Source organism: Pseudophryne corroboree, chromosome 8 (genome assembly GCF_028390025.1).
Source record: "Pseudophryne corroboree isolate aPseCor3 chromosome 8, aPseCor3.hap2, whole genome shotgun sequence".
NCBI classification, from domain to species: Eukaryota; Metazoa; Chordata; class Amphibia; order Anura; family Myobatrachidae; genus Pseudophryne; species Pseudophryne corroboree.
The window spans coordinates 226,825,241-226,831,914 of NC_086451.1; positions in this window are offsets into that span (position 1 = coordinate 226,825,241).

Genomic DNA, 6,674 nt, shown 5'->3' on the forward strand with positions numbered 1-6,674 from the left:
AAATGTATTTGTTCAGTACTTTGAGATTGAGAATGGGCTGAAATGATCCATTTGGCTTCTGAACTAAAAACAGGTTGGAGTAAAAACCCTGTCCTCGTTGTGCAGGAGGAACTGGAATGACTACTCCTGACTGAAGCAATTTCTGAACTGCTTCTAACAAAGCCCTGGCTTCTTGAAGGCAAAAGCATAACCTAGAGATACCGCTTCCTGCACCCAGGCATCTGTGGTAGACTGCTGCCAGATCTGTGCAAACTGAGGAAGTCGGCCCCCCACCCTGGATTCCCCCAGGTGGAGGCCCACACAGTCAGACTGATGGTTTATTATCTGTTTTCCCAACCGGTCCTCTGGTAGCCCAATGCTTTTTAGTCTTACCAGACTTGTTGTATTGGGCCTGCTTGCCATCACTTTTACTTTTAGCTTTTCTTTGAGACCGAAAGGCCCGAAAAGCTGGAACTTTAGGTTTGAAATTGTATGTGGAAGGAAACTTGACCTTCTTGGAGTCTGCTTCTGACTCCAGAATATCTGTCAATTCTTTACCAAAAAGAATATCTCCAGAAAAGGGCAAAGATTCCAAAACCTTCTAAGATTCTGAATCAGCTTTCCACGTACGTATCCAAACTGCTCTGTGAGCAGCTATTGTTGAAGCTGATGCCCTGGAGGCAATAGTACCCATATCCAATGCTGCTTCTTCCAGGAACATTGCAGCCTGTTTTATATGAGCTATATGGGATTTTTGCTCTCTAGAAGCTATAGAAAAATCCCCCTCCAATGCATCAGCCCAGGCAGCCACTGCCTTTGCCATCCAAGTTGAAGCCATGCCTGGCCTTATGACTGCCCCAGATAGGGAAAAAATGTTTTTTAGAAAACAATCCATTCTCCTATCCGTGACATCATTTAATGATGTTAAAGGCAAAGGTAATGTAGATTTTTGCACTAATCGAATTACATGCGTATCTACTTTAGGAGCCACCTCCCTTTTTAAACAATCCCCAGCTGGAAGAGGATAATTGGAATTCCATTTCTTAGGAATTCTAAACTTCTTATTGGGCATAGCCCAAGCCTCTTCCATAATTTCCGTCAGCTGATCTGACCCTGGAAACTCAGCCTTAACTGTTTTGGGACGTTTAAACACAGGTGCCTTGCTTTTTAACACAGGCTCTACTGAATCCTCTAAGGATTGAATGGCTTTCATTGCTTTAATTAACTCAGCTATATCCACTGAGCTGAGACCTTCCTCCTCCTCTTTGTATGCCGAAGTAGAATTAATTGAGCTTTCATCTTCCGATGAATACTCATCTGAATCATGTGTAGCCTGTGAGGGTGAAGATTTACTTACCACTGGCTTATCAGCTTGTTTCTTTTGAGAAGCTGCTGCTGGAAGTGATACACCATAGGTGAGCAGCTGCATGTAAGGGTTAATAGTGTAACTTATACCTGGTACAGGGGTTGGAGGACTTATCCATTCAGCTATACTGGATAAAGTCTGTGCAAACATAGCCCAAGGTGGATCCATCTGCACCTGAATCTGCCTTGTATTTTTCATTAACCCCTGGTGAAAGCTAATAAAATTTGCACACAAACCATCCTGAACCAGATCCTGAGAGGATAACACAGCTTTGCAAGACAAACATGATATGAGTGTTGGTGTTGCTGTGAGTAAAATGCTCTTAGACATGATAAATAATAAACACTTCCACAGTGTACTACACAATTTGTGACTGTAATCACTTTAAATGTCTTAAAGTAATATACAATCCGACACTACCCATGCACCAGCATTGAGGATCGGAATAAACCAACTGACAAAAATATAGTAAAGTCAGCAATCACACTAGCAGTCAGTCACGTTATACATTAGTATAATAAGCAATATGAGCACATCATCAACTACAACTACATTTTAAGTATGTAGGAGAACATATTGCTGCATCATGTTTAAACAATCTAACGTATTCAGACGCAATGCGAAAGAAACAACCGTAAATGTATACAGACTCATATGCAATAGGCACTTATCTAACTATTCGTACTCAAAGTGTAGATAGAGACTTTGTGCTATATAACCCGTACTCAGTAGAGTGGGATACAGGGAGACTCACCTCGCTTCCAAGACCAATCAATACGTTAGCGAACGCTGAGTGGATCCAGACGCTACTACTGTACACTGCCGCTCCATGAACCTATAGTGAACACAGACGCTCAGTGAACATGGATGCACCAGTCACACAGCCGCCTATGCTGCGACTGGGTCCCCTACGTGTACAGCGTCTGAGACAGAAGCGGGAAACAGTTCATGGCGGGAGACTCGGAGGAAACTGTTCATGAACCGGGGGGGAGGGGCGACCAGGAGAGCATCTGACTCCCCACTGCTGACATCAATCCTAGGGATTGCGGTCTCATACTATTCCTGGAGCCTCTGATCACTAAGGCCTAGCGCTGGTGCACCTGAGGGGGCAGCCGTGTCAGCGAGTGTTTGGAGGTCTCCTCCCAAAACAGTGCGGCTGTGTCCGAATTCCCCTTCTAAGCGGAACCGATGCCTTACCTTCTCCCCGTGCTCTGGCCACAGCCTGGTAACGTCTGCTGGACCTGCTAGTATATCCGACACAGACGCCCGCCGAAACAGCACTGTACTCATGGGTAAGCGTTGTCACGACCCGGCGGAGAGTTGATGGAGTGACTCTTTCTAAGGTACGTATAAGACGCTGTTTAGAAAGATCACTCAGAAAAATAGTAAGACTATAACAATAAAATAAGAAAGCTTAGGGCTGCTAAAAACCAGCAACCCTCTGACCAATGTCCGTCTCCTGCCGCACCAAACAAAAAACTGATTTGCCTGAGCAAGGAGGCGGGAATATATGGACAGGCCCATTGCATGCTGGGAGGCCAGAAAGCTTTGACCGATTGGTGCAAATCCGCTGTCGCTTCATCATATCTCATTGTTATCCTGTGGATAACCTGTGGACCCTGCAGGAGAAAACAGGCTTATTTTGCCATTACTATGCTTGTTTAATGCATATTCATATTCCCAGGACACTGGACACCACAGATAAACCTAAACTAGATGGGAATCATGAGTGAGACTCAATCCCTAGATCGATTGCTACTCACTGCTGATTAATTCAGTTAAGCCACAGTCCTTGCTATTATTTGATTTCTACTGCATGAGTTCTAGAGAGAGTTTCAGTTTAAGCTTAATTAGACTTAATTTAGATTCTGGCAAATTCCTATGTCTTTTACAGTTTCATCTGTTCTAAGCGGGTTATTTAAAGACTTCTGTTCAGAAGCAGCTGAGCAAAATAATGGAGACAATATGCTGGAAGGTGATCTGCTGCTTTATTTCCATAACACTCTGTGTTCATGAGTATCAGGTGGAAATAGGGCTCTCTTATGTCAAGGGTTTTCCCAGACGGAAATCTTTCATTCATTATATATATATATATATATATATATATATATATATATATATATATTCTGAGAATGCAGTCATAATGCATCTAGATTACCAGGATTAGTGGAAATATACACCTCTGACCACACTTTGTACCTAAAACAGAAAAAAAAATCACAAGTTAACAAACATTACTGTATGTCACCTGGATGACCAGGTTTACGGTGTACAAAAAAAAATGTAAGGCAAAGGGACTTGTCCTCGTACCTATTGCTAAAGGTACCAGCTTCATAGCAATATAAATGAAGTGTCCTCCTCCTAAGTACTGTAACCGGTGTCGGACTGGGGCATGAAGGGCCCACCGGGGGAATGCAGTGGTAGGGGCCCATGTTTAGGGGTGTGGCCATTCTCCAGAGGGGTTGTGTCCAGCCTCCACAGAGGCTTGGCTAACCATTAGAGATTGCATGGTATGGGTCCCTTGATATATTTATATAGTAAATACTGCTAATGAATGATAATGTACCAGATTAATAACAGCAATGCACTGTAGAAAATACAACATAGTCCTGTGCAGTATAAGGTAACACATGTAATGTATAATTCAAGTGCACAGTCTGGAATCTTGATCCCTAGAGGGGAAGGTGGGGGCCCCCAGGCAGGGGGCCTTCCGGTGGTTTCCCCTGTACCCCGTTGGGCCAGTCCAACACTGACTGTAACTCTATATATAAAAGGTCTTATTGAGCCTGACCCCGAAAATGGTTTACATTAGCCATTCCTGTTTGTACATTTCGCTATTTTATTGAACTTAATTTGGCTGAAACTTCTATACACTAAATATATGTAAAACCTCATGTACACTCACCTTTTTCACAGCTAAGGCAGAAGATCTAACACAAAACAATAGCCATAATTTACAAGCAGAAGGTGTGCTAAAGAATATACCTCACCTTAGATCAGCACCTTACTACAATTTTCTTTAGTATTGTATCAATTAACACATGTATTATAGCTAATCACAAGTGATATTAATGCTTTCACCTGTTTATATTTTACCTAGCTAGTATGAACTTAGAAGGCCCTGATCCGTTTCTTGCCCAAGTTTCACAGAAGCTGGAAAACTGACACAGTTTTTGGCAAGGGATGTAACTATTACCTGTGCAGCATGGTGTCCTAAAAGCTTTTGTTTATGCTTAAATCTGTGAACAGGTTGAGATCAGTTTGCTTAGGGACCACCACATATAGGGAGCACTGTCTCTCTCCAGCTGCTAGCTGACTAGAGCAGCAGTTCTCAACCAATGAACTCGAGCTCGAGTACCACCTACACCGCAGATGGCCAAGATGTTGACTGCGGTCTACTGCAGTGACACTGGCATCTGTACTTGTCTGGCTATAGTAAGTACTGTGAGCATGAGCACCAATGTGGAGCACTGTACACACCAGGCTTGATGCCAGGGAAGCACCTCCAAGTCCCGGGGGAAGAGGTTTTTTTTGCGTCATGACATCACTGATGGAGCTGTAGTGTGAAGAGGAGCGAGTAGGTCATACAACCCAATGAATGTCTAACACAAGGTAAGGCAGGACGGAGTTAACTAGGAGTTATGGGGCTGGCTGGAGAGGCACAGGGTGTCATAAAGCTAGAGACACAGGGGCATGAGGCTGGAGAGAGATATGGAGGAATAATTCTGGAGAGAGACAGGGAGCCTGAGGCTAGAGAGACAGGGGGCATCAGGCAGAAGAGAGAGAGAGAGAGAGATGGAGGTTTGATTCTGTAGAGAGACACAGAGGCTTGAGTCTGGCTGAAAGACACAGAGGCATAAGGCTGGAGAAATAGCAGATTCTGATCTCCAGGAGCCTGGCATAGTGTGTGATTGATGTCAATATAATGGCAGGTTAAGTGAGAGATATTTGTTAAAAACGATTTTATTGCTCCCCCTAACCTTGCTCCTTACCACTGTTACTGCATTAACAACCGTTATTTCACTGCAATGCTGGCTGATGGGAAATTGTGTATTTATTCGCAAAGAATCATCACGCCTTATAACAGTCAATAATAACCCAGACATCAGTCACTGTTCCCATGTGCCCACTTTTTTCATATACAATTTCCATTTATTACAGAATATATTCCCTCAAGGTAAAACTGGTAATAACTCCTATGTTATTACTTCTGAAAAAAAAAACAGAATGGAGGAGAAAGTTGACTTTAAGTATTTCAAGTTTGTTTTATTATCATTATTCATCACCAGCATTTATTACCAGAATTCCGGTTATAATGTCAGGAAGATGTGATTGACAGCATCTGAATGGTGAAATGGATGGCTACATCCAGGTAATGGGTAGACTTTAAACTTGTAGTAGCTGAAGCAGAGTGAGTAATTCAATGTGCAAAATAATACTGACCTGGAAAAAAAACAAAAAATTTTTATTGTCGTTATTATGTCTACCATACCAAACTCTAGTAATTAGAATTACCGTATATACTCGAGTATAAGTCGACCCGAATATAAGCCGAGGCACCTAATTCTACCACAAAAACCTGGGAAAACTTATTGACTCGAGTATAAGCCTAGGGTGGGAAATGCAGCTCTAGCCGTACACAGCCCTCAGTGCCAGATATGCCCTCATAGTGCCAGATATGCCCCCACAGTGCTGCCAGATATGCCCCCACAGTGCTGCCAGATATGCCCCCACAGTGCTGCCAGTTATGCCCCCACAGTGCTGCCAGATATGCCCCCACAGTGCTGCCAGATATGCCCCCACAGTGCTGCCAGTTATGCCCCCACAGTGCTGCCAGATATGCCCCCACAGTGCTGCCAGATATGCCCCCACAGTGCTGCCAGATATGCCCCCACAGTGCTGCCAGATATGCCCCCACAGTGCTGCCAGATATGCCCCCACAGTGCTGCCAGTTATGCCCCCACAGTGCTGCCAGATATGCCCCCACAGTGCTGCCAGTTATGCCCCCACAGTGCTGCCAGTTATGCCCCCACAGTGCTGCCAGATATGCCCCCACAGTGCTGCCAGATATGCCCCCACAGTGCTGCCAGATACGTTCCCTCCCCAAGTGCCAGGTATGCCCCACAGTGCTGTTACTTACCCCTCCGTCGATCCCGCGCTGTCTTCTGGAGGGACACGAAGCACACAGCGTGCGCGGCTCTCCTGTGTCCCTCCTGCATCTTCGGCGGCCGCGGCGGGTCTATTATAGGAAGTGCCGGTTCGTGATCAGAGGTCACGAACGGGTATTTCCTGTAATAGAACCGCCGCTGCTGCCGCCGGAGATGCAGGA